Genomic DNA, 27898 nt, shown 5'->3' with positions numbered 1-27898 from the left:
GATATGAGGACTGTATTTTTTTTGATTGTGTTGTATTGTGGTAAATTGGTGATGAATATTGCTCGAGTCTGCGCCTCCTGCCTCCGGAGCTGTGTAAAGGTCAAAAGGGCGTCCCATAATTAGTCCACAGCATACACTTCAGCCAATAATAGAATACCCCTGTTCGATAGTTATATCTTATTCTGTGTTTTAGGGTAAGGCTGTGTCTCCCATTAATTGAAATACTCCATTGCACCAGTGAAAGAGATAGATTCCCTTCATTCCACTCCCAAAACTTCATCCCACTCCCAAAACTTTCATCCCATTCCAAAACCTCCATTCCCCCTTTTCGTCGATTAGAAACTACCTCCGCTCCAATTACCGCCATTGACCACGAGGCAGGGTCGGAGAAGAAAGGCGTGTCTCCACCTCGTCATAGAGGGGAGGAGTGAGCCAGCCCACTCGACCAACCATGAGCAGGGGTTTGGCTAGAGAGGGCGGAGGAAGAGCGATCGGGAGGTTCGCAAAGGTTGAGGGGCGGGGCCTATATAACCCACGGCAGGGCGTTTCCCGAGGAGATGAGCTTTTACAGAGTCGAGGAGGGAGGAGATCAGAAGACAGGAAGGCCTTGAGTTGGACTAAGCAAGAGAGGAAGTTGTTGGACTGGGTGGGACTAAGAAAGAGAGAGAAAGAGTCCTGAGGCATTGTGAGGGAAGGAGAGAGAACCCGTCACACCAACCCCCCACCAGCCGCGTTGGCTCCACCAAGCGTTCACCTCCACCAAGGCTCCACCAAGCTCCGCATGGCTCCTCCAAGCTCCGTGTTGCTCCACCAAGCGTTCACCTCCACCAAGGCTCCACCAGCTCCGCGTTGGCTCCACCAAGCGTTCACTCTCGCACCAAGGCTCCACCAAGCTCCGCGTTGGCTCCACCAAGCGTTCAGCTCCACCAAGCTCCGCGTTGGCTCCACCAAGCGTTCACACTCCAGCGATCCACCTCCTGCGATTCCTGTCAGTATTCCCCGCGTGAGTCTGTCTTTTGTTTGTTCTGTCCCTGGGTTAATTAAGACTGTAGGTAAGCTAGCTAGCGTTGCACTGTGTATCTAATCTCGTCTGTAAATAAACGTGACTGCTTTCTTCTTGATTATATGTGTAAATAATAAATCCAATTACTCTTCTGTACGTCTTCTCGTCTTATTCCTTTTTCCTCTTTGTATTCGGTCGCTTTAGAGTTTTCCCGATTGAATAGCGGTGGCGCGATCCAGCCAAAGTTTGGGGTAAATCGGGTGTTAGAGTCGGGGAATAACTGTTCGGTCGCGGTAATACACCACCGCTCGGTCAAAATAACATCTTAACCGCGTCCGCAACAATATATATACCCTGCAAAAAAGGAAACGCAAAAGTAGAAAAATCGTAAATATCTGACAGGGTGTTGCCGATATCCATACAAAACTAATACCAAAAATGAATTGGTCATTTCTGCATGGATTGGAATTGATTTGTGTGGATAGAATGAGGTACTGCAGAAATTTGGCGAAAAGATGGAACAATCGCAAAAACACAACCACGTGAGAGCCTGGCGCCAAAACACACCAACATGGCATGCACGTGCAACATCACTTGTTGGGCTATACAAACGTTGGGTTTTCATTTGCATGCCATCACAATCTTACAGCAAGTGAACAGCGAAAACATGCCATGACTGACGGAAGCCCAACGCAACAACGCCATCGGCCGACTGCAGACAGGCAAATCATCTTCGGTCGTAGCCAGGTTTTTCCACGTAGCACAAAGCACCATTACAAGACTGTGGAACCGTTATCAGACACACGGGACAAAATGTGACCTTCCCAGATCCGGTCGACCACGTATCACTACTAGAGCACAGGACAGATTCATACGGCTACGTCACTTACGTGAAAGAACCACCACGGTCACCTCTACAACTATGGCAATACCAGGATTGCGTGGGATATCAGGCCAGACAGTGAGGAACCATTTACGCGCTGAAGGTATTCGCGCTAGACGACCAGTTTGAGGTGTCATTTTGACGGACCTGCATCGTCAATGGTGTCAAGGTCACAGAGTATGGCCGCAACTGCGATGGAGACAAGTTTGGTTTAGTGACGAGTCACGTTTTATGCTTCGCCGTGCGGATGGGAGACGTCGTGTTTACAGGCATCGTGGGGAACGTTATGCCCGAAACTGCATACAGGAATTGGACAGATTTGGTGGTGGAAGTGTGATGATGTGGGCAGCCATCTCCTACACTGGTAGAACAGACTTGGTGCAAGTTCAAGGGAATTTAACGGCACAACGTTACACGGATGAGATTCTTCGGCCACACGTCCTTCCCATTATGCAACAAAACAAGAGAACGTCATTTTCCAACAAGACAACACCCAACCTCACACGGCAAGACTGACAACAGCCTTTTTGAGGAATCACAACATCCAGGTCCTGCCATGGCCCTCCAGGTCTCCAGATTTAAACCCAATCGAACATTTATGGGATGCACTGGATCAACGACTGCGAGCACGTCAGCAACAACCACAGAACCTCCGACAGTTGGCACAAGCACTGCAGGCAGAGTGGGTGAACATTCACCAGGCCACAATTCGGGATCCGATTGCTTCCATGGGACGACGATGCCAGTCAGTTTTGGACTCTAACGGTGGCCATACAAGATATTGAGCACAGATGACCTTCACCTTGAAAATATACTGTTCCATATGTGCCATATGGAACCTGGCTGGGTCAATGAGAATGATGTGTGCCAATTTTGAACAATCGATTTCCATCTGTTGATTATTTATATGATATATAAAATATACATCTAAAATCACTTTTGCGTTTCTTTTCTTGCAGTTTTGCGTTTCTTTTTTTGCAGGGTATATATACACATACATACGAATCGAATCAACTTCGCCTTGGAGAAGGTTATAGAGACATTGAGGAGGGTCCTTTGTCACTCACGTGGAGCGCAGTGAGTTATCTGACTTTCGTTGATGGTACCATCCTAAGATATATAGAGTGCATTCTGGATTGCTATTGGTTGTACCGTTATTCTTGTGTGTGATTTTTAATATAACATTTGTTCGTTTAAAATCATTGGGGTGGTTTCACTGTTGAGTTCGAACACAGAATAACATAATTTTTCTGCCGTGGCCCCTCTCGGGATTCGGAGGTACACGCAATGTTGCTAAGCCTAGCTGGTGGTGTAGCTGACGGCGGCCACCCGGCGGTGCCCAGATCTGGCTTCTTCCAAAGCCGTTGTAAGGGAAAGGGATTTAATTACTGTGTGCGCTAATGGGCCTATCTAAGTGTTTACAGGTGTGCGTTGCCATAAGGGACAACGAACAAAGGAATCTTTACCCATAATCCCTGCACTATTTAGCACGCCCTGCTCCCTCGTAGCGGGGACATCAATACAGCTTATCCCGACAAACCGGACTAACATAGAACTTATTACAGGTAGATTCCCTATCGCGACAGTCGAATACCTACCTATACAGATCTACCTGGCTCTAGATATTCCTCTACCCCACCGGCATAACAATATATATATATATATATATATATATATATATATATATATATATATATATATAGATATATATATATATATATATATATATATATATACACACACACACACACACACTTCTTAAATACTCTTACTTGTGTAAAAGCATTTCAATAAACAATGCTAACTTTCTCTCGATATAAAGCATACACAGTCCCATATTTTTCAATCCAAAATTATAAGCTCAGCCAATGCAATTATTACCTGTTTTAGCACACCTGTTCACAAATATTTAATTCCCTTTTAAAACTAATAGTGGCACAAGATGTGGTGTGACAACGAGTATTACTGTGTATATATAGTTTTGTTGGAAGGGCTACGTATCAGCTGGTATGTTAAGCTAGCATTGTCTGTGTTCGCGTAGGTTAGATAATTTTCTGTAAGCAGGGACCAATTTGAGTGAAGTTGTCCTGTTTTATGCATGCAGTGAGGTGCAGTATAGTTACCCTCTAGGTCGAACCCTAGATAGGAAAGTGTGATTGGTATATGTGTGTTTCTCAACTGTTTTCATTATTTTCAGCATACAGAAGAAAAATAAGACGTCTGAATACAAATGGATGGATGCAGATGGGCTTTGCATTTTCAGATGCTTTCTCGTATATTTGGTGAAGTGAGTTCTGTTTGCATTCCGCAAACAGCTAAATAACTGAAATAAATCAAGAATGATTGATCAGATTGAGCTCTTTATTTAGCAGTTTAAAGGTAGAGTAATTTTAAATGTAAAAAAGTCAAGAGTTATAAAGCAAAACTATTGTATACATTCTAATGGTTGCAACACTAAAAGTGTTACCATGCATATTTTAAGTATTGCATGCTTACATATTCCGTGGGACCTCTATATGCAGCACACCCTGGCTATAACATTGCAACATTCAGAACACGTTTTAGTCGATGCATATTTACCCTGATATAACAATCCACATTGCTAGAAAACAAGGACAGAAAAAATATCTTTCTACAAGCAAAATTGAACATAAACACAAGGCCCTACACGTTACTGCATCATCAAAATATACGAGATTGGCAAAAAAACCATCAAAAAAAGAATAATATTCCCAGCATGTGTGTCACCCAGGTGGAAAAATACACCACCCAGTACAAATGCATATGTGCCACAGAGGAACAGGTGCCTCTTACCGTTGCCCAACAACTAACAAGTGTAAACAAAAGTTTTATTTTATAAGTTTTGATTTTCTTTGCATAAAATATTACTATACTACACCTGTAAACTATTAAAAATAGCTCATTTTGATTTATATGCAAGTAGCTGCTTTTCATCAAACACACACACACACACACACACACACACACACACACACACACACACACACACACACACACACACACACACACACACACACACACACACACACACACACACACTTTTCGGAATAAAGTGTACTTTGTTTTATTGGCAATGAAAAACATCCCGCAAGGAACCTGCAATGGCAGCTTTTCACCCACAGTGGCAAAACGTGAGGAGCAGGTGATGCTCTGCTTCAGAAAAGCATCTCCAGCTGTGTATAGGGTCCCCTCACTTACTGAAGAACTCATTGAAGGAAGCAAAACGCCTTTCCTTGTGAATTTGTTATTCCCATTGTATCTCCTCTGTTCAAAAGCAATCGAGTTATGAAGATTTTAATTACCTGTGGGTGAAGTGCTTTCGCAAAACCTAATTTAGCCAACACATTGCACACTTTTACTATTATATTTTATACAGAACATTATTCATTTCGTTTCTTGCACAAAATAAGAAGAAAGACATTTTCTGCACTCTGAGCAACTTGGACTAAATTTGACCACTTTTGTAATCTTAAACAAACCAAACTAAAAGGCAAATCCAAATTATTATGATTTATGTGAATATTGAATCGGTAGAGTGAAATTAAATCATTAATTGAAGGGAAAGGCTTTATGAATGGTCCATAAGGCAAAGTAATGGGAGCATACTCATGTCAATACTGCCAGTTATGTGGAAACAATTATCACGATGGTTTCACACAACTTTATTTCAGCCACAGGCCCCCAAAAAAACAGCATTTTGCTGGAACAGAGGTTCCACATCAGGAAGCGTGGTACTTTCACAAAGGAAGATTAACGCCGCTTGTTATTTATAAAATACAAATATCCCAAATGGAAATTATTCACATTAAAAGATTTGCAAAGCCTGACAGTTTGAGTGCTTATAGCCACCGCAATCAGCAAAGGGTGAAAGTCAAAGATTTAATTCCCATGTTCCTTTATTATTATTTTTTCTTGGTCCTATCTCTAATTCGAGGTTTATCCCTGACATAAAAGGTATACAAACTCTAGCAAGGACCCGACATGTTCAAAAGGAAAGGAAAAATCCATAACTCGACACAGAGATTCGTTAGCACTGTGGTATGCGAGTCGGGATATGGCTGGACGGCCGTATCGCCTTGTACAGTGCTGACACAGCCCACACCTCATTAGGGATAGGGAAATTAATGGGCAGCCGAGGCCGGGGGCCGCAAATGGAAATCAATCCGGCAGGCCTTTCATTAAAGCCGTCAAGCCCGGTAATGAAGGCAGATTAAGGTTTCTGGGAGTGTGGCTGGCCGAGTGATGTGGACACGAGCGACCGCACACTGCCAGACGCAGGAATCTTGCCTCGAGTGTGATCAGGCCGAGAATGGCCAAGCAGGGTGAAAGTCAAAGATTTATTTCCCATGTTCCTTTATTATTTTTTGGGTTTGGTTTGGTTCCTTTATTATTTTGTTCCTTTATTTATTTATTTATTTTTCTTTGGTTTGGCGCATGTGTTGGTATGGCGCATGTGTTGGTTTGGCGCATGTGTTGGTTTGGCGCATGTGTTGGTTTGGCGCATGTGTTGGTTTGGCGCATGTGTTGGTTTGGCGCATGTGTTGGTTTGGCGCATGTGTTGGTTTGGCGCATGTGTTGGTTTGGCGCATGTGTTGGTTTGGCGCATGTGTTGGTTTGGCGCATGTGTTGGTTTGGCGCATGTGTTGCTTTGGCGCATGTGTTGCTTTGGCGCATGTGTTGCTTTGGCGCATGTGTTGCTTTGGCGCATGTGTTGCTTTGGCGCATGTGTTGCTTTGGCGCATGTGTTGCTTTGGCGCATGTGTTGCTTTGGCGCATGTGTTGCTTTGGCGCATGTGTTGCTTTGGCGCATGTGTTGCTTTGGCGCATGTGTTGGTTTGGCGCATGTGTTGGTTTGGCGCATGTGTTGGTTTGGCGGATATGTGTTGGTTTGGCGGATATGTGTTGGTTTGGCGGATATGTGTTGGTTTGGCGGATATGTGTTGGTTTGGCGGATATGTGTTGGTTTGGCGGATATGTGTTGGTTTGGCGGAGATAGCTTTTTGCTATTTTATAGCAGAGAGCTATTTTGCTCTATATATTTGCTATTTATATTTGCTATTTTGTTAATATATATATATATATATATATTAGTTCTATAATAATAGCGTAAGGACTCGACTTTGTTATCCCTTTTACGCCGCACCCAGTGACCCGATGCCCACGACACGAATGGATTTACGATCTACGAACCGCGCTCTTTGTTTATCACGTACAGCCATACTCGAAAAATCTGAATTAGCCGACGTTGGGGCCCAAAAGCATCCGATTAACTGCCGATACGACGCCATCCTACGACGCCATCGTATTGGCGTCTGCTGGGCGAAGGCGAAGCAAGCCGTCCGCTGATTGGACAGGCGAAGGCGAAAGCAAGCCGTCCACTGAGTGGACAATCCAGAGCATGCATTTGTGCCGGTGTCGGCGATCGTTGTTCATATACGCACTCTTCATTCTCATCGTTCTTCCTAACTCTTACTCGGACAAGCAAATCCCCTATGCCATCCATAATGGTACACTCTATCCATACACCACATCCTCCCTTCCGTGGATGTTCCACGGGTTTCGGCGAGTATATATATTATTTCTAATATTTGCTGTATATATTTGCTCTAACTATATATATTTGCTATTTTGCTGTATATTTTTTTCATAGTGCAGATAGCTTTTTGATAGATATCAAGCAGATAGCTTGATACTTTGTCTCTCCAGTTAGCAAGTTCAGCTGAGAGCTCCCAAAAAGTCTCTTTCAATATATGTATATATATGTATATATATGTATATATATGTATATATATGTATGTATGTATGTATGTATGTATGTATGTATGTATGTATGTATGTATGTATGTATGTATGTATGTATGTATGTATGTATGTATGTATATATATATATATATATATATATATATATATATATATATATATATATCCATATATATATATATATCCATATATATATACACATATACATATATATATATATATATATATATATATATATATATATATACAGACTTGGCATTTAATGTGGAATATTGTTTTTGTGGGGGTGAACTTACTTTTCAAGATGTCTTAGAACCAAAAGTTAATTGGAATTATGTTGAAATTATTCTAGATTTTGTTAATGTGACCTTTAAAAGAAACAAAAACCACATTTGACATTTCGAAACAAATAAATTGATCCTTGAAAGTGATGTAAACTGATATCGAACTCAATTCATGGACAGTACTGTGTTAAACTTCTGTACGTTTTCCAGAAGTATCTCTTTATTTTGCACATTAGCCAGAAAAAAAAATTCACAAAAACAAAAGTTAAATTACGACTGGGATTACGGACAGTAAAATTACAGTTCAGTACTTCGTGTAACCCCCACGAGCAGTCAGGAGAGCACGTACATGTTGAGGCATGCTGTTCACGTGATTTGCCATGGTTTGGACAGGAATCGCTTGCCATGCAGTGACAATAGCCTATTGCAATTCACGCATAGAGGTCGGCTGCTGGTCCAAGTGGTCGATTTGACGCGTTAATTCTGCCCACAAGTTCTCTATCGGATTCATATCTGGGGACATGGGTGGCCACTCCATATGCTCTACACCACGGTCAGCAAGAAAGTGTTGGATCATGCGAGCACGATGAGGCCGTGCATTGTCATCTTGGAAAACAAAGTTTCCTCGAAAGGCTGCACAAGCAAATGGAAGCAATGTTTCTTCCAGAATGACCCTGTACTTGAACTGGTTCAGGTTTCCATTCAGAACAACCAGGTCAGTTTTGCCCCCTGCATGAAAAGCAGCCCAAACGGTCACCCCACCACCTCCAGCTTGGACTATTGGCACTATACAATCTTTGTTGTAGGCTTCATGCACTTATCTGCGCACTTGGACACGGCCATCTTGACGATAGACCAGAAATCTAGACTCGTCACTGAAGATCACGTGATTCCAGTGTCCTAGCTGCCATTGACGGTGCTCTCTGGCCCACTGCAATCGGCGCTGGCGGTGTTGTCTGGTCAGGCGTGGCTTTCTCAGGGGACGCCTGGCACGATAGCCTGCTTGAACCAGTCGTTGGTTGACTAGCCTTCTGGATACAGGCACATTTGTCAGTTACTGCCACTCAGCCCTAAGCCGATTAGCTGACTTGGTATGGCCATTGCGGACTAACCGGTGCAGCTGGCGATCATCCCTCCTTGTGGTTCTGCGGGGACGTCCTGGCCTCGGTATTGGAGTAGGGACACCCCTCTGAGCATTTCGTTTCAGGATCTTTGACACCTGACCTTGAGTGATGCCATACTGCCGAGCAATAGCACGCTGTTTCATGCCGTAATTTCGTAAAGGCACCACTCCATGACAAACAGCATTGTCGAGTTGACGGACCATCTCCAGAGGAAGCAGCAATAACTTTTGGAGATGTGCAGCAGTTGTTTTCCACTAATACAGAACGCAACAACCCTTGTATACCCGACTGTGAAGCCAATCATCAAATGCACCTGTCCGTACATTTTGCCACGCCACCTGTGATATAATCCTGTTGTTGACTTCTTGCTGCGACAGACAATCAGTGACATGGTTCTTTTAACAAAGAAATCACCAAAGTGTAAAAGAAACTCACCAGATTGATATACTTAGTTAAGAAAGTAAACCCAAGTGAAGAAAAAAATAATATTCCATATTAAATGCCAAGTCTGTATGTGCATACATGGTGTAACAAAATTCCAGAATCATAGGTTAATTGTGTATTTTTGTTTTCAACAATACTATGCAAGACAAAGCTGAACTGGGTAAAACCTCCTCATTAATTGCGAAGCACACCATGGATTACAATTTGAACATTTGCTAGAATAAAAGCCTTTGATTCTGGAATTGTGTTACACAAAAACAAAAATAAACAATTAACCTGATTCCAGAATCTTGTTTCAGTGTGTGTGTGTATGTATATATATATATATATATATTAGGGTGGTCCTCAAATGTACACCAAAAAATAAAATTGGACTTTTTTCAGGTGCTTGTTGCTAAAATTGTTCCTTATTGTGAAAAAATGAAATGTGCCAAAGATGGTTTCTACACGACTTTATTTACTACTGTCACACATGGGTTGAAAATTACAATGTTTCAGTATCGACACACAAAATTGTTTTTAATAAACTAACACTCAGATGTAATCCCAAATCAGTAAGAATGTATGACAATAATCATAAACACACAGAGTAAGAGTCCTCCAGACCATTGATTCCTCATTAATAAGTTATGTGGTAAATTATTTCCTCCTTATCTTCTTTGCGTCGGGGAACTGATGGCAGTGCCACTCAACAACTTGCAACAGGTACTGGCGCTGCTGTTCATCCTTTGTCAAGACTTGATTGTAGTCCTGTATTAATGCTACACCACGTTCTGCAAAGTCGTTGACAGTGGCAATACCGCGCAAGACTTGCTGTGATGACTGAAATGATGGGTCATCGGCCCACTCACCAGGGTCCTTTTCTAGGAAGTCAGTGTTGACTTTGAATGCAGTAAAAATTCGCAGTGAGGCAGAAGTAACAAAATCTGCAACAGTCTTGGCAGCGATGGCTTCTTTTGCTGTAAGATCCACATGTACCCGTGGTTGAGGATTCTCTTGGCATTCTTCTTTAAGAGCAGCTACTATCATTCGCTTGACATCAAGCTCAACACTATCGTCAAACAGAGCAAGTCCTGCCAGTTCTTCGCTGAGGTACCACAAGTGATTGGAAAGCTTTTTGCTGGTGGCTTCGGCAATCACTGAATCAGGATAGAAAATGAGTGCTTTTAAGAGAGCTAGGTCTCCAGCGGGAGCACCAATGGCAGATGGAGCGCTGAACCAGGCTTTGGTATACACTGCTCCAACAAATGCTGTAAAACGTTTTATGCCAGTGAGTTCCTTTGGGGTCAGTCGAAACTGATCACGGAACAAGTAGATCTTGATTCCATAAATCACACGGGCCATCCATCTTGCCCGATGCATGGCTCCTGGCTGCATGAACCTGAATCCTCTCAGAGGACGCTCACCAAACAGAATAATAGTCAACTCAAGAAGTTCACGATAGTCATCTCGTAGTTGGCCAGATTCCAGTTTCTGGATGCAGAATGAAACGACATCTTCTTTGCAACTTAAAAATACACCGGAAACTACAGACTCCAGGTCATCAGGCATCATTGGCTTAAACTTGCTTTGGTCAATGGAATTCCAGTGTGACTGGAAACGCTTGAAGACGGCTATCTCAGGTCCTTTTGATGGACCAGGAAATGGTTTGAATGCTGCCATTGCTGCCTCTACCACTAGTTCCAGAATGTGATGCGGCATGCAAAATGTAATAGTGGTCGTCCAAGCTTTTGCTGCAAAATAGTGCACGCACCAAGTGCTGAACCAGTGTTGCTGGCTGTCGTGTCAAAGCTCATACCTGCCACCATGTCTTGCAAATGCCATTCTTCGAGGCATTGCATAACAGCGGCAGCTGTTGCTAGTCCAGTTCCTGCTGGCAGCTTTGGCACACCCAGAAGCTTTCCAGTTCCTTGTGGGTCACTGACAATGACAGGAAGGCGATCAACTTTTTTTGTCCCATCGTCTGGAAGGAGCTTGCCATCCCAATGAACCACCAGACTTGTGTTTGGAGCATAGGATGCCTGGATGTCACCTGCAATTGTCTTCCGTTGGATCCGCCTTGATTTCCTGATCGATGTGCGGTTGATGGCCAACTCTGAAGGGTCGTGTCCCAGAGCAGAGGCTGCTGCTGACAAGATGTGAACAGCTGATCGATCGCTAACCTTGGTGCGGTCGAGAGCTGCTGGTGTAACATAGGTCCGGTGTAACAATGCTACTTGCACGCTTTCGGCTCTGCCTCTTTGAATCAGATAGAACAGCAGAGTCGTCATGATCACTGGCTTCAGCACTGCTGTCTGTTGATGATGCTAGCTCAAGAGTCTCCTCTCGGGCTGCTTGCTTCTCTTTTTCATGCTGCTCTCTTTCAGTTAACACCTTGTCGCGTTGATGTGTCCGCTCCTTTTTTCCTGCTAGCACCATGTCAACACCAACCATAAAGCCCCACCGACCTGGCTCCCGTTGTGCCTTAAATAATTCACGGTCCTCTGGTATTTTGATCAGATCAAGGACATCAACATGAGCAATGTCAAATAAGTCACGTAGACTGGTTTGAAACTGCTCTTCTTTCTTTATCTGAGGGACAGATCGCCGGCTCTTTCCTTTCAGGATGGATCTGTATTGTTCTACTTTTCTCTCTAGTTTTGCAATGATATTCCGCTCATCTGCAGTGGGGATCCGTGCTTTCTCCCAGATGCATAATGTCTCATGAACAACAGTTGTTGCGGCACTGCTTATGTCCAATTTCTCAGCATGATGTAGCTTAAAGTATCGCAGCAGAATCTCTTGCCAAGATGGGAGCCGAGTTTCTGGTAGTTTTTCAATATGGCAGCCTATCAGCCACACATGGTTCTTTTTTCTGGTTGCTCTTCTTGAAGTACTTGCACTCGCCATCATAACTGAAACAAACCGAAATAATTTCTGTATAGTGCTAATTAGCAGATTAGCAGGAGCCATGTGACAGTGGTAAAAGTTTTCAAAATGAAATGAAATTTTACCCAATTTGTTCTCTCTACAGGTGTAATAAAAAAATGGAAAAGCACTTTAGAAAAGTTAATGTTTACATTTGAGGACCACCCTAATATATATATATATATATATATATATATATATATATATATATATATATATATATATATATATATATATATATATATATATATATATATATATATATATATATACAGTGGTACCTCGGCTTACGAGTTTAATCCGTTCCGTGACGGAGCTCGTAAGCCAAATCGCTCGTAAGTCAAAGCAAATTTTCCCATTCAAATGCATTGAAATGCTATTAATCCGTTCCAGCCTCAAAAAAAAAACACCAATTTTTTTTGTTAGGTGCTTTTAAATAACAAAAATGTACTTTATAAATAACAAATAATGTATAAACAAGCACGACCTCGTATATACTGTACATAATACAAGAGAATGTAAAGAAATAAACTGGTTTTATTAAGCAGAGGAGAAGAGCATGCCAGGTGAGGTGTGCGTGTTGTCGACTTGGCGAGGCAGTACGATCGTACTCCTTCTACGATATGTACGATTTTGAAGCAGAAGGAGTCCATAAAGGCTATAACGCCAGCCAAGGGCGTTACGATTATTTCAAAGCTCCGGACCTCTATCCATGAAGATATGGAGAAGTTGTTGTTTGTGTGGTTGAAGGAGAAGCAGCTCGCAGGAGATACCGTGACCGAGAGCATCATGTGTTTGAAAAGATTGAAACTCGGATATCGAGCACGGACCACGAGGTGTTTTTTCTTTTTTCTTAATCTCGGTTTCAGTGAACTTTTGCTCTGTGCTCACGTGTACTGTACCTGTACCTGTAATGGTACGTCAGAGGATGGCACCTGTTGTCATCATATTAAGTGCAAGATGTTCTGCATCGTAAGTTGGTACACCGTGGTCTTTCGGCGGTGTTTAAGCCGGCCGTCTTGGCTTCTGTCACCATTGGCATTGAGTCTTTCGATGTAGGTAGGTCGTTGTGTGCCGGTGCCTTGGCCGAATTCCTTCATTGCTGCATTGTTAGCTCACCTGGTTTTTTATACCACATCTTTGGTTATCGGACCAGCGAATGACGTCATCTCCAAAGTATGGCTTATTCTCACTTGTCTTGGACGATCTTCTACTTCTAGCCTTCCACCGTGCATTTGGTGTCCACTGTACTTACTGTACAGTGCCTGGTAAAATTGATGTAATGGGTTTTTGACCGTCAACGCCATGAACCGTCATGAACCGTCAACGCCATGAACCGCTAACACTCAAAAGCCCATTTATCGCGCCTTATAAAGCAAAACGCAAACCGAAAGCCATGCCTCTCAAGCGAGGCGTGCTTCCGTGGTCACGTGATCCACAGGTGTAGCTCATTATACCCGCACGCGCGACACGCTTTGGCGGTCACGTGACCAGCCACTCTGGAGGCGGGGATCCCCGCCGATGACGTCACCGGCTGGAGCAAGGAGATTCCTCGCTCATGTATTTCGACGATTGCGTGTTTTATATCCAAGCAGAGATGCTTTCACGGCAAGATAACCACGTGACCGGAACCGGAAGCCACAACCGGAAAATTCAAAAAAATTAATTTTTTGAGCTCGTACATCGGATCTCGGCTCGTATCCCAAAGCAACAAACCGCCCGAGCGACGGCTCGTATCCCGAAAAACTCGTACGTTGGGGCACTCGTAAGCCGAGGTACCACTGTATATACATATATATATATATATATATATATACATATATATATATATACATATATATATATACATATATATATATACATATACATATATACATATACATATATACATATATATATATATATATATTTATATATATATATTTATATATATATACAGTGGTACCTCGGCTTACGAGTTTAATCCGTTCCGTGACGGAGCTCGTAAGCCAAATCGCTCGTAAGTCAAAGCAAATTTTCCCATTCAAATGCATTGAAATGCTATTAATCCGTTCCAGCCTCAAAAAAAAAACACCAATTTTTTTTGTTAGGTGCTTTTAAATAACAAAAATGTACTTTATAAATAACAAATAATGTATAAACAAGCACGACCTCGTATATACTGTACATAATACAAGAGAATGTAAAGAAATAAACTGGTTTTATTAAGCAGAGGAGAAGAGCATGCCAGGTGAGGTGTGCGTGTTGTCGACTTGGCGAGGCAGTACGATCGTACTCCTTCTACGATATGTACGATTTTGAAGCAGAAGGAGTCCATAAAGGCTATAACGCCAGCCAAGGGCGTTACGATTATTTCAAAGCTCCGGACCTCTATCCATGAAGATATGGAGAAGTTGTTGTTTGTGTGGTTGAAGGAGAAGCAGCTCGCAGGAGATACCGTGACCGAGAGCATCATGTGTTTGAAAAGATTGAAACTCGGATATCGAGCACGGACCACGAGGTGTTTTTTCTTTTTTCTTAATCTCGGTTTCAGTGAACTTTTGCTCTGTGCTCACGTGTACTGTACCTGTACCTGTAATGGTACGTCAGAGGATGGCACCTGTTGTCATCATATTAAGTGCAAGATGTTCTGCATCGTAAGTTGGTACACCGTGGTCTTTCGGCGGTGTTTAAGCCGGCCGTCTTGGCTTCTGTCACCATTGGCATTGAGTCTTTCGATGTAGGTAGGTCGTTGTGTGCCGGTGCCTTGGCCGAATTCCTTCATTGCTGCATTGTTAGCTCACCTGGTTTTTTATACCACATCTTTGGTTATCGGACCAGCGAATGACGTCATCTCCTCCAAAGTATGGCTTATTCTCACTTGTCTTGGACGATCTTCTACTTCTAGCCTTCCACCGTGCATTTGGTGTCCACTGTACTTACTGTACAGTGCCTGGTAAAATTGATGTAATGGGTTTTTGACCGTCAACGCCATGAACCGTCATGAACCGCCATGAACCGTCAACCGCCATGAACCGTCAACGCCATGAACCGCTAACACTCAAAAGCCCATTTATCGCGCCTTATAAAGCAAAACGCAAACCGAAAGCCATGCCTCTCAAGCGAGGCGTGCTTCCGTGGTCACGTGATCCACAGGTGTAGCTCATTATACCCGCACGCGCGACACGCTTTGGCGGTCACGTGACCAGCCACTCTGGAGGCGGGGATCCCCGCCGATGACGTCACCGGCTGGAGCAAGGAGATTCCTCGCTCATGTATTTCGACGATTGCGTGTTTTATATCCAAGCAGAGATGCTTTCACGGCAAGATAACCGCGTGACCGGAACCGGAAGCCACAACCGGAAAATTCAAAAAAATAAATTTTTTGAGCTCGTACATCGGATCTCGGCTCGTATCCCAAAGCAACAAACCGCCCGAGCGACGGCTCGTATCCCGAAAAACTCGTACGTTGGGGCACTCGTAAGCCGAGGTACCACTGTATATATATATATATAAATAAATGCTCAAGATTTATATTTACCGAATGCATGTAATGTGCCGATATGCAAAGGTTTTTTGAATGCTTTTACCAAAATAATCATGGGCATGAGTGTGTAACAAAACTCACGAGAAGGAGTCAAAGGGATTTACTTGAAGAAACGTTTCATAGTCAAAAACAGAGCTTAAATTCCAATGGGTTCAAGAAACTCACATTGAGCTGGGGGGAAAATGTGGCACTGCCTGGAAATTACAGGTGGCCCTAGGACCTAGGTTGTCCTTAATCATCCACAACTGAATTGGGAAGGCCCAATGTGATGGAAATTTTGTGAATGCATGGCACCAAACCAAATATCTTTTCGACATTGAAGATCTGTGAGCCCTGTACCTTGTGGTATAGCTCGATTACAAATGACTTCCGTTACATGTGTTGCACACCTTTGTAATGCACAAATCCTTCAGAGATGAAATATAGACATCTTCCCCATCTGCTCACATTTTCTTGTGGACAATAAAGGTGAGCAACCATTTTAAAATAGTTGGCCGTTGCTTGCTAGCACCCTGATCCACGTTTCAAATTCCTTTTCCTCTGTCTGCTCTGCACTCTTCAGCCTGTCCTCCTTTGGATACCCTACCATATGTCTATAAATCAGCAAACATCATCCCTTCCACAAGATCCGTGCCAAAACATGTCATAACTACAAGGCAGTAAGACTACATACAATCATAAGCAAAGTCTTGGAATTCATCATTACTGCAGACATTGCTTTTAAGGCTTCAAAACAGCATGATTTCTCACAATTAGTTTGGATTCTGGCCCAGTGACTTAACTGGACATCATGTTGCTCCTCTCTCAGAAACAGTTAGAATATTGAACATATCTCGAGTACGATATTTGACAAAGCTTGGCATCCTACTCTCCTTGCCAAGCTCTGGCTGTGGCATACAAGGCCGCATTCATACCTGGACTTCTGACTTCCTCCACTTGCAGGACAGTCAATGCAGGACCATCAGTGGAACGTTCTCCTCACATCGTCCAGTGCAGGCAGCAATGCCCCCAAGGCAATCCTGCACCTAATCTTGTTTCTGGTCGACATAAACGACCTCTACAATGCTATGGAAACACTTCCTTTTTGCAGATGACTCCATATTATGTTGTTACAGTACCCCCAAACCATCTACATGGCAGACTGCAGCTACGTCACTCTCTGATGACCTGGAATTGGATTAGATGCTGATCTGATCAATGGAGCATGTCCTTCAATCCAAAAAAATCTCAGTCACACCCTGCCACTCCAGAAGGATTGTCAAACTACCCCACCTATCTATTTTCATCGGCACCCACTGGAAGAAGTTCAGTTTCTTGAAATCCTAGGCCTCATCATCAGCCAATATCTCTCTTGGACCGAAAATATAGCAAAGGTGGCTTCCAAAGCCAGCCGCTGAATGGGCATCCTCCACCGTTGGAAGTCTTTCTTTGGAAAATCAGAACTACTCTCAGTCTACCGGGTGAGTCATATGTCCAAGGACATGGTTTTAGCTGCTTATACAAGATTTGTTTATAGCATCTACCAGGGTGAGTCGAATTAATATCACACAAGAATCCTTTTATTCCTCCTTCATCGAGAAGCACGTTCCCCATGCAAGATATAACCGGCGTCATTTAAAATTATGTGTTCATTAAGTGTTCTTCCTTTCGGACACCTCTTCCTATCTCTGATTGGTTGCCTAGCATAGCAACAGCGCCTAAGTATTTCCTCAATGTTAAGGAATTCCTTACTTGAGGATTTCCTACGGGCTTTCTGAAAATAAGGAAATTAAGGAAATCCTTCACTAAGGAATCATTTTTCCTTAAGGATAAGGAAGTTTTATGCAACCGGACCATAATCCTTAGCTCAATGGATTACTGCTCTCACTTATGAGTTATATTCTCATGAACAGTACCTTACCCAACACTCTTAATTGCAGTTTGCTGTGTTTCTCCCTTTCCTCTTTTCTTATCAATCGAACCATTGTTGTGTCCAACTGTTGCCACACTGTCCCCACTGTCAGCATATTACCTTTTTACTCTGTCAGCTTGCTCTTCCATGAACCTTCATTTTGTATATGAAAACCCTTCAAAATTCCCAGAATCACATTGTACAATAAACTCAGTCATCCCATACTCATATAAAGAACTCATATAAAGAACCATTGCTCCCCATAAATATTACAGCCACATTAAATTAAATGTACTGTATTTACCTTGTAAGTAAATATTTTCATCCTCTTTTATATGCACTACAATAAAGCATGCAATCCTATAGGCGCCAATCTGTGAAATTTCATATTTTCAATCATTAAATTACCACCAGAAATCTGTCCCTTCTTTAAGCCACATTAAAAGTGTGTATTTTTTTTTCCCCGGATCTAAGGCTCGTAGTGAAGTTGCCACACACACATCGACATACAGATGACTACACAATGACACAACACAGGGTTATTAAACGAGAAAAACAGCCACTGAGCTTGGGAGAAGTGCCGTCACTTCACGGAACACTCTGGATACCAGGGACACCACAACAATTGTGGCACCTTTCTCACCACACTCAGCAAGGCATTTCCTAAGGAGAAATTTTATCCTCTCCATAGATGCCAACCTATGTGAATTGTCCGTGCTCTTAACCTTTTTAATGCTAAACTCCAAGCAAAGAAGCAGCATGTTGGTAGGATTTTTAGGACCATTTTTTTAAAGTTGGTAGGACTCGGCCGGGTTTACAGATGACAATAAAGAGCTCACGTCATCAGTCCCCTGCAATGCACAGCGAGATTTAGTGCAGCTTAGCACAGGTTCACAGGTGGTGTGAAAAGGACATCTGAAATGAAACAGCTTACTTTACTTGGAAAGTAAACTACAATTAGATAAGTCTTAAATCGTAAAAAAAGCCATCTTTGGATAGCATTGAAACCAATGCATATTGAATCCTCTTTTTTCTATTTGGTGCCAAACATTTTGGTAGTAGGGAGAATAGAGAGGCTAATGTTTCAGGCATTAAAAAGGCTGCTTTTACTCCGATGAAGGATTATCGCCCGAAATGTCAGCTTCTCCTTGGCATCCCATAGCAGTTGGCATACCTCGATCAATGTTCCGTTGATTCTATCTATTGTTCTACCTGTTCACTTGATGCAGATAAACCTTAGCCTTCATGAGCACAACCATTCATTTTACTTTTGGTGGTATGAATTAGTTGGAGTCCCTTTCTTAAAAGGAAAGACTTCATGCACAAGAGATTTGTCTTAGTGATACAAGCTAAAGGACAATACAGTGGTACCTCGGCTTACGAGTGCCCCAACGTACGAGTTTTTCGGGATACGAGCCGTCGCTCGGGCGGTTTGTTGCTTTGGGATACGAGCCGAGATCCGATGTACGAGCTCAAAAAATTTATTTTTTTGAATTTTCCGGTTGTGGCTTCCGGTTCCGGTCACGTGGTTATCTTGCCGTGAAAGCATCTCTGCTTGGATATAAAACACGCAATCGTCGAAATACATGAGCGAGGAATCTCCTTGCTCCAGCCGGTGACGTCATCGGCGGGGATCCCCGCCTCCAGAGTGGCTGGTCACGTGACCGCCAAAGCGTGTCGCGCGTGCGGGTATAATGAGCTACACCTGTGGATCACGTGACCACGGAAGCACGCCTCGCTTGAGAGGCATGGCTTTCGGTTTGCGTTTTGCTTTATAAGGCGCGATAAATGGGCTTTTGAGTGTTAGCGGTTCATGGCGTTGACGGTTCATGACGGTTCATGACGGTTCATGACGGTTCATGGCGTTGACGGTCAAAAACCCATTACATCAATTTTACCAGGCACTGTACAGTAAGTACAGTGGACACCAAATGCACGGTGGAAGGCTAGAAGTAGAAGATCGTCCAAGACAAGTGAGAATAAGCCATACTTTGGAGATGACGTCATTCGCTGGTCCGATAACCAAAGATGTGGTATAAAAAACCAGGTGAGCTAACAATGCAGCAATGAAGGAATTCGGCCAAGGCACCGGCACACAACGACCTACCTACATCGAAAGACTCAATGCCAATGGTGACAGAAGCCAAGACGGCCGGCTTAAACACCGCCGAAAGACCACGGTGTACCAACTTACGATGCAGAACATCTTGCACTTAATATGATGACAACAGGTGCCATCCTCTGACGTACCATTACAGGTACAGGTACAGTACACGTGAGCACAGAGCAAAAGTTCACTGAAACCGAGATTAAGAAAAAAGAAAAAACACCTCGTGGTCCGTGCTCGATATCCGAGTTTCAATCTTTTCAAACACATGATGCTCTCGGTCACGGTATCTCCTGCGAGCTGCTTCTCCTTCAACCACACAAACAACAACTTCTCCATATCTTCATGGATAGAGGTCCGGAGCTTTGAAATAATCGTAACGCCCTTGGCTGGCGTTATAGCCTTTATGGACTCCTTCTGCTTCAAAATCGTACATATCGTAGAAGGAGTACGATCGTACTGCCTCGCCAAGTCGACAACACGCACACCTCACCTGGCATGCTCTTCTCCTCTGCTTAATAAAACCAGTTTATTTCTTTACATTCTCTTGTATTATGTACAGTATATACGAGGTCGTGCTTGTTTATACATTATTTGTTATTTATAAAGTACATTTTTGTTATTTAAAAGCACCTAACAAAAAAAATTGGTGTTTTTTTTTTTAGGCTGGAACGGATTAATAGCATTTCAATGCATTTGAATGGGAAAATTTGCTTTGACTTACGAGCGATTTGGCTTACGAGCTCCGTCACGGAACGGATTAAACTCGTAAGCCGAGGTACCACTGTATATGTATATTTTCCACAAACATACATAGATGCACACCTCCCATGATATACCAACTTTAAAATACACCAGCAAGCCACAATGCAATGGTGCCTTCTTGTGCTCTGTTAATTTGCATTCACCTGTCCAGGAAATCATTCTTGACAGAAATCGAATGCAGAAGCTGGAAGGCAACAGTCAGATTCCACGCACAATTGCAGTGGACGGCACATTACCTTTGACCAACATAATAATCACACTTACAGTCACGTGAAAAAGTAAGTACACCCCATGTAAAGTTTTGACTTTTTCAACATATTTCAACATACAGCTATTTGATCTTCATTTCAACAATATTGATAGATAAAGGTGATATAATATAACAAATATCATGAAACATTTACATTTTGTAGTCCATTGTATAATTTAAATAAAAATAAATGCAAATTTCGCATGTGGAAAAAGTAAGTACACCCCTGGCTCTAATAGGTGGTATTGCCCCCTTTGGCAGAAACAACCTAAAGTAGGCATTTCTTATAACTGTCTACCAGTCTCTGACATCGACTGGGAGAAATTTTGCCCACTCCTCCATGCAGAATTCATTCAGCTGTGCGATGTTTGAGGGGTTTCTTGCATGCACAGCTCGTTTCAAATCCCCCCACAGCATCTCGATGGGATTTAGATCGGGCTTTGACTTGGCCATTCCAGAACCCTCCATTTCTTTCTTTTCAGCCATTCCTTGGTGGATTTACTGGTATGTTTAGGGTCATTGTCATGTTGCAAGGTCCACCTTCGGTTGAGCTTCAACTTTCTGACAGATGGCCTCACATTATCCTCAAGCACCCTCTGGTACAATGAAGAATTCATAGTGGATTCTATGATGGTGAGCTGCCCAGGCCCTGATGGAGCAAAGCTGCCCCAAACCATAATATTTCCACTACCATGCTTTACAGTTGGTATCAGGTTCTTGTGGTCAATTGCTGTCTTTGGTTTTCACCAAATATGTCTTCTGGTACAGTGGCCAAATAGCTCTACCTTTGACTCATCTGTCCAGAGCACGTTGTTCCAGAAGTGCTGGTCTTTGCCTAAGGGTTGATTGGCAAACTTTAGTCTTGCCCTGATGTTCTTTCTGGACAGAAAAGGTTTCCTCCTGGCACACCTCCCATGTAGATCAAATTTGTGCAGCCTCTTTCTAATGGTAGACTCGTGCACTTTGACATCAACAACGGCAAGAGCTACCTGTAGGTCCCGTGATGACATTTTGGGGTTCTTAGAGACTTCTTTCAGCATCTTGCGGTCTGCTCTCGGGCTGAACATGCTGGGGCGGCCTGGCCTGAACAAGTTGGCAGTTGTTTGGAATCTTCTCCACTTGTAGATGATCTTCCGGACAGTCGAATGATTGATTTTAAATTGTTTGGAGATCTTTTTAAATCCCTTCCCAGACTCGTAGGCATCTGTAACCTTCTTTCTGAAGGCCTCAGAGAGCTCTTTTGATCTAGGCATGGTGACGCCGCACACTTCAACAACAAAGAGCAAACCAAACTAAATGTCTGAGGTTTAAATAAGACAGGTTCCTCCAAGATCCTCTCTAACGATGTTCTAATCATTTGCACCTGAGCTGGTGCACCTGATTCTAATTTTAGGTATTTGAAGTAGTGATAAATGTAGGGGTGTACTTACTTTTTCCACATGCGAAATTTGCATTGATGTTTATTTAAATTATACAATGGACTACAAAATGTAAATGTTTCATGATATTTGTTATATTATATCACCTTTATCTATCAATATTGTTGAAATGAAGATCAAATAGCTGTATGTTGAAATATGTTGAAAAAGTCAAAACTTTACATGGGGTGTACTTACATTTTCACGTGACTATATTATAAATGGAGATAACAAGGGTTTTACAGTCCAAAAATAAGTTGCTTTATGGGACAGGTACAAATGTCTTTTGCAATTTTGTGAAATGCTGTGTTTATACAATTTATAAATTTACATGTGCAAAATTAAAGCACTGCAATCAGTGATGCTCTCCAAACTGCTCTTAGTCATGTGCGGAGGCACAGTGATTTGTCCGCTCTCATCGCATCTGACCACTCAGATTGCCCAATTATTTCTGTTTCAGCTTGTTCTTCATTCAAGCCTACTTTGCTGCAAAGCATAATTGAAGCTCAGAGTTATCGAAGGTGAGTCTAGAAAATAACCTGGTATTACCAATTAATTTATCCTAAACTTCATCGAGTTCAAAATTGTGATGCTTTGAAACACATAACCGTTAAGCCTGTCATCCAGGACAAAAACGATATCGGTCAGTCTTAAATTCCTGTCTCACATAGGAACTTTGTTTATAGTACTGTACACTACAATGGATATATGTATAACCCATTCAGCATTCACATTCTTTACAATGCTCCATGGAAGTCCATGGCATTGTTATCTTCTGCCATCAGTTAAGCGTAGATGTACTTCTCATGTTTTTTATTATTATATGCACAGTATATCATTTTATTTATTCTTTTATTTTAATTTTATTTATTTATTTTATTTTATTTTATTACACATTTATTCCATTTCTTTAAACACTTTTCAACATTTTTACAGTGTTGATAAATGGCAAACCAAGACGCATGTTAACTCTACAATGATGCTGACATTCCAGTGTGGAGAAAACTGATCAAACGTGTTTGTTAAGTGTTAGAAAATTAATTTTGAATTGAGGTCAAATAAGAAGAGAAGGTGCACAATTACAACCTGGGAAAAATGTGTTTTCATCTATATAAATATATGATTATATATAGTACTGTGCAAACGTTTAGGTTATGCCAATGATATTCATACTTCCAGGTAACTTCATCAAATTATCAGTGATAACAGTCATATGTGTTTATTATTTTATATTTTTAGCACTAATAAATACATGTGAAACAAACTGTTTACAGTGCCTTCAGAAAGTATTCACACACCTTGACTTTTTCACATTTTGTGTTAAAGCCTTAATATAAAAATTGATTAAATTGAGTTTTTTTTGTCACTGATCTACACACAATACCCCATTAATGTCAAAGTGGATATACTTTTTAAAAATTTAACAAAGTAATTAAAAATGAAAAACTGAAATATCTTGAGTCAATAAGTATTCAACCCCATTTGCAATATTCAACCCCAAGAGCACTCCAAATTCATCTCATATACATCCAATTTCCTTTGACCTTCTTTGAGATTAATCTACAACTTCATTGGGGTCCACCTGTGGCCAATTCAATTGATTGGGCATGACATAAAGAAACACACCTGTCTATATAAGGTCTCACAGCTGACAATGCATATCAGAGCAAAAACCAAGCCATGAAAACCAATGAACTGTCTGTAGAACTCCCGAGATAGAAGTATGAGGAGTCAGAGACCTGGGGAAGGGGATATGCCAAATTGCGCACTAATACCTTCCCACAAAGTTTTAATGGGGAATAATATCACAAAATTGAAAAAAATAGCCCAAACTTTTGCACAGTACTATATATATATATAGTCACGTGAAAAAGTAAGTACACCCCATGTAAAGTTTTGACTTTTTCAACATATTTCAATATACAGCTATTTGATCTTCATTTCAACAATATTGATAGATAAAGGTGATATAATATAACAAATATCATGAAACATTTACATTTTGTAGTCCATTGTATAATTTAAATAAACATAAATGCAAATTTCGCATGTGGAAAAAGTAAGTACACCCCATGAAATGTTTTTTGCCTTTTTAACATATGTGAACATATCAATATTTGATCTTCATTTAAACAGTATCCAAAGATAAAGGTGATCTAATTGAACAAAAAACAATGAGTAATTGACTTTGCAATAATTTATTCAACAAAAAATTGTTGCACAGCATGCACAATTGCATGCACAGCTCGTTTCAAATCCTCCCACAACATCTCGATGGGATTTAGATCCGGGCTTTGACTTGGCCATTCCAGAACCCTCCATTTCTTTCTTTTCAGCCATTCCTTGGTGGATTTACTGGTACTAGGGCATGCCCGTACTATATCTATATCTAAAATTATATCCCCCCCCTCTATTTACATGAAATGGTTTGGTCCAAAGCGAACGGCTTGCGAGTGGTGACAATCCCCCCCCTCTATTTACATGCAATGGTTTGGTCCAAAGCGAACGGCTTCCGGAGTTTGGTAAAGAATTAAGAAATCGCCATCGCGTGCACAAACGCGCAGGAAAGCGAATGAATCGCAAATTCGTTTTTATTAGTTGTAAAACATAGTTTAACGCCAACATAGTTTGCAAACGTGAAATAAATGAATACGCTCTCAAATGTGCCATCCGAGGCAGAGTGTGCCCGCCACGTTCGGCACACGCGATCGTTCGCTGCTCTCTGATTGGTTGAATCGTTTTTTGGACATAGCTCGGTAAGTAATTGTCCGATTAATATGAAACCTTGAAAAGGCACATCCTCGGGTCCCCAGCAATATACCTGGCAAGTTAAAAGTATATCGGACCCGTGGTTGTCGAGAAACAGCGGTCACAGACAAACGTACAGACAGAGATTACTGGAATTATAGATAGATGTTTAGGGTCATTGTCATGTTGCAAGGTCCACCTAGGGTTGATCTTCAACTTTCCGACAGATGGCCTCACATTATCCTCAAGCACCCTCTGGTACAATGAAGAATTCATAGTGGATTCTATGATAGTGAGCTGCCCAGGCCCGCCCCAAACCATAATATTTCCACCACCATGCCTTACAGTTGGTATCAGATTCTTGTGGTCAAATGCTGTCTTTGGTTTTCGCCAAACATGTCTTCTAGTACTGTGGCCAAATAGCTCTACCTTTGACTCATCTGTCCAGAGCACATTGTTCCAGAAGTGCTGGTCTTTGCCGAGGTGTTCATTGGCAAACTTTAGTCTTGCCCTGATGTTCTTTCTGGACAGCAAAGGTTTCCTCCTGGCACACCTCCCATGTAGATCAAATTTGTGCAGCCTCTTTCTAATGGTAGACTCGTGCACTTTGACATCAACAACGGCAAGAGCTACCTGTAGGTCCCGTGATGACATTTTGGGGTTCTTAGAGACTTCTTTCAGCATCTTGCGGTCTGCTCTCGGGCTGAAATTGCTGGGGCGACCTGGCCTGAACAAGTTGGCAGTTGTTTGGAATCTTCTCCACTTGTAGATGATCTTCCGGACAGTCGAATGATCGATTTCAAATTGTTTGGAGATCTTTTTAAATCCCTTCCCAGACTCGTAGGCATCTATAACCTTCTTTCTGAAGGCCTCAGAGAGCTCTTTTGATCTAAGGATGGTGACGCCGCACACTTCAACAACAAAGAGCAAACCAAACTAAATGTCTGAGGTTTAAATAAGACAGATTCCTCCAAGATCCTCTATAACGATGTTCTAATCATTTGCACCTGAGCTGGTGCACCTGATTCTAATTTTAGGTATTTGAAGTCGTGATAAATGTAGGGGTGTACTTACTTTTTCCACATGTGAAATTTGCATTTATGTTTATTTAAATTATACAATGGATTACAAAATGTAAATGTTTCATGATATTTGTTATATTATATCACCTTTATCTGTGTTTATGTGGTTTTTTTTGGCATCAGGAAGGGCATCCGGCCATAAAAACATTGCCTCAAACAGGGAACCATGGTTGTCATGGGGCCCGCAAGGCTAACCCCCGCTCTAGCAGGGAAAATGGCCTTAAAACGATCATTCATTCATTTCATATTCTTTATCTATCAATATTATTGAAATGAAGATCAAATAGCTGTATGTTGAAATATGTTGAAAAAGTCAAAACTTTACATGGGGTGTACTTACTTTTTCACGTGACTGTATATATATATACACATATATATATATATATAGATATACCTATACATATACATATGTATGTATATATATATACATATATATATGTGTGTGTGTGTGTGTGTGTGTGGGGGGGGGGGGGGGGGGGGTTTCAGGGGCGCAAAAAGAAATTTTCACAAGCTACTAGCTTGACAAATTTATAAAACCTATCTTTCATCAGTCATGCATAAAGCAGCTGGACATACGCAAAAAAAACATCTTCTACGAGCTGCGAACATGATGGTGTGTTTCTTTTCGTTTCACGGTGCGGTATGGTTAAGTTGGTGAAGCACTTTTAATAAAGTGTAAGCGCATTCCTTCAATAACTTGTAAATGGTACCTGGTGTTGTCGTTTTTTTTTTTTAAATTTGTAAGCATTTTTTATGAAACTAATCATGTGCATTTGCGGTCAAAAACATTTGAAACTTTTTTAAAATTCCTCTATGAATCAGGAACCGCCAGGAACCCATAACGTATCCCCCTTTTCCCCATTGAAACAATGTCGCAGCATACATTCGCGGGATTTTCAGTGACCTTCACGGGTTATCATCGACATTCACGGGATTTTCATCGACCTCCACGGATCATCGCTGACATTTGTGGGGTTTGTCTCGCCATTTCCGGGACTTTCATCGACCTTCGCTGATTATCGTTGACATTCTCGGGATTTTCCTCACCATTCGCGGATTTTGCCTCGCCATTCGCAATTTGTTCCTCTCTATTTGTGGATTTTCGCGACCCGGGACCCCCCTTTTTCCATTGAAACAATGTCCCGCTATTCGCGGTTTTGCAATTCGCGGCATTTTCCAGGAACGTATCCCCCATGAACAGCGGGGTCTGACGGTATCCACATACACACACACACACACACACACACACACACACACACACACACACACACACACACACACACACACACACAAAGAAAGAGAGATGGAATGAGAGAAGGAAGGAGAGAAGGAAGGAGAGAAGGAAGGAGAGAAGGAAGGAGAGAAGGAAGGAGAGAAGGAATGAGAGAAGGAAGGAGGGAGAGAAGGAAGGAGAGAAGGAAGGAGAAAAGGAAGGAGAGAGAGAGGGAAGAAGACAGAGAGATGGAAAGAAAGAGAGAAAGAGAGACAGAAGAAAGGAGAGAGAGAGAGAGGGGGGGGTGGGGGGGGGAAGAGAGAGAGAGAGAGAGAGAGAGAGGAGAGAGCGAGAGAGAGAGAAGAGAGCGAGAGAGAGAGAAGGAAAGAGAGAGGCAAAGGAAAGTGTAAAAAAAAAAAATCGATACCACTTTAATTGTGCACTGGAATCCGGCAGGTGCTGTGGCGCTGGG

The 27898-nt window shown here is 42.0% G+C and overlaps 1 protein-coding gene across 4 annotated transcripts in view; it reads right to left on the bottom strand.

Moving 5' to 3' along the window:
* The window catches only part of LOC137432724 (pre-B-cell leukemia transcription factor 1), a 209598-nt gene that overhangs the window by 87721 nt on the left and 93979 nt on the right, over nucleotides 1–27898 (bottom strand). The window lies entirely within an intron of this gene.

Source organism: Myxine glutinosa, chromosome 8 (genome assembly GCF_964187855.1).
Source record: "Myxine glutinosa chromosome 8, kmMyxGlut1.1, whole genome shotgun sequence".
NCBI lineage: Eukaryota > Metazoa > Chordata > Myxini > Myxiniformes > Myxinidae > Myxine > Myxine glutinosa.
This window is presented reverse-complemented; position numbering and strand designations above follow the sequence as displayed.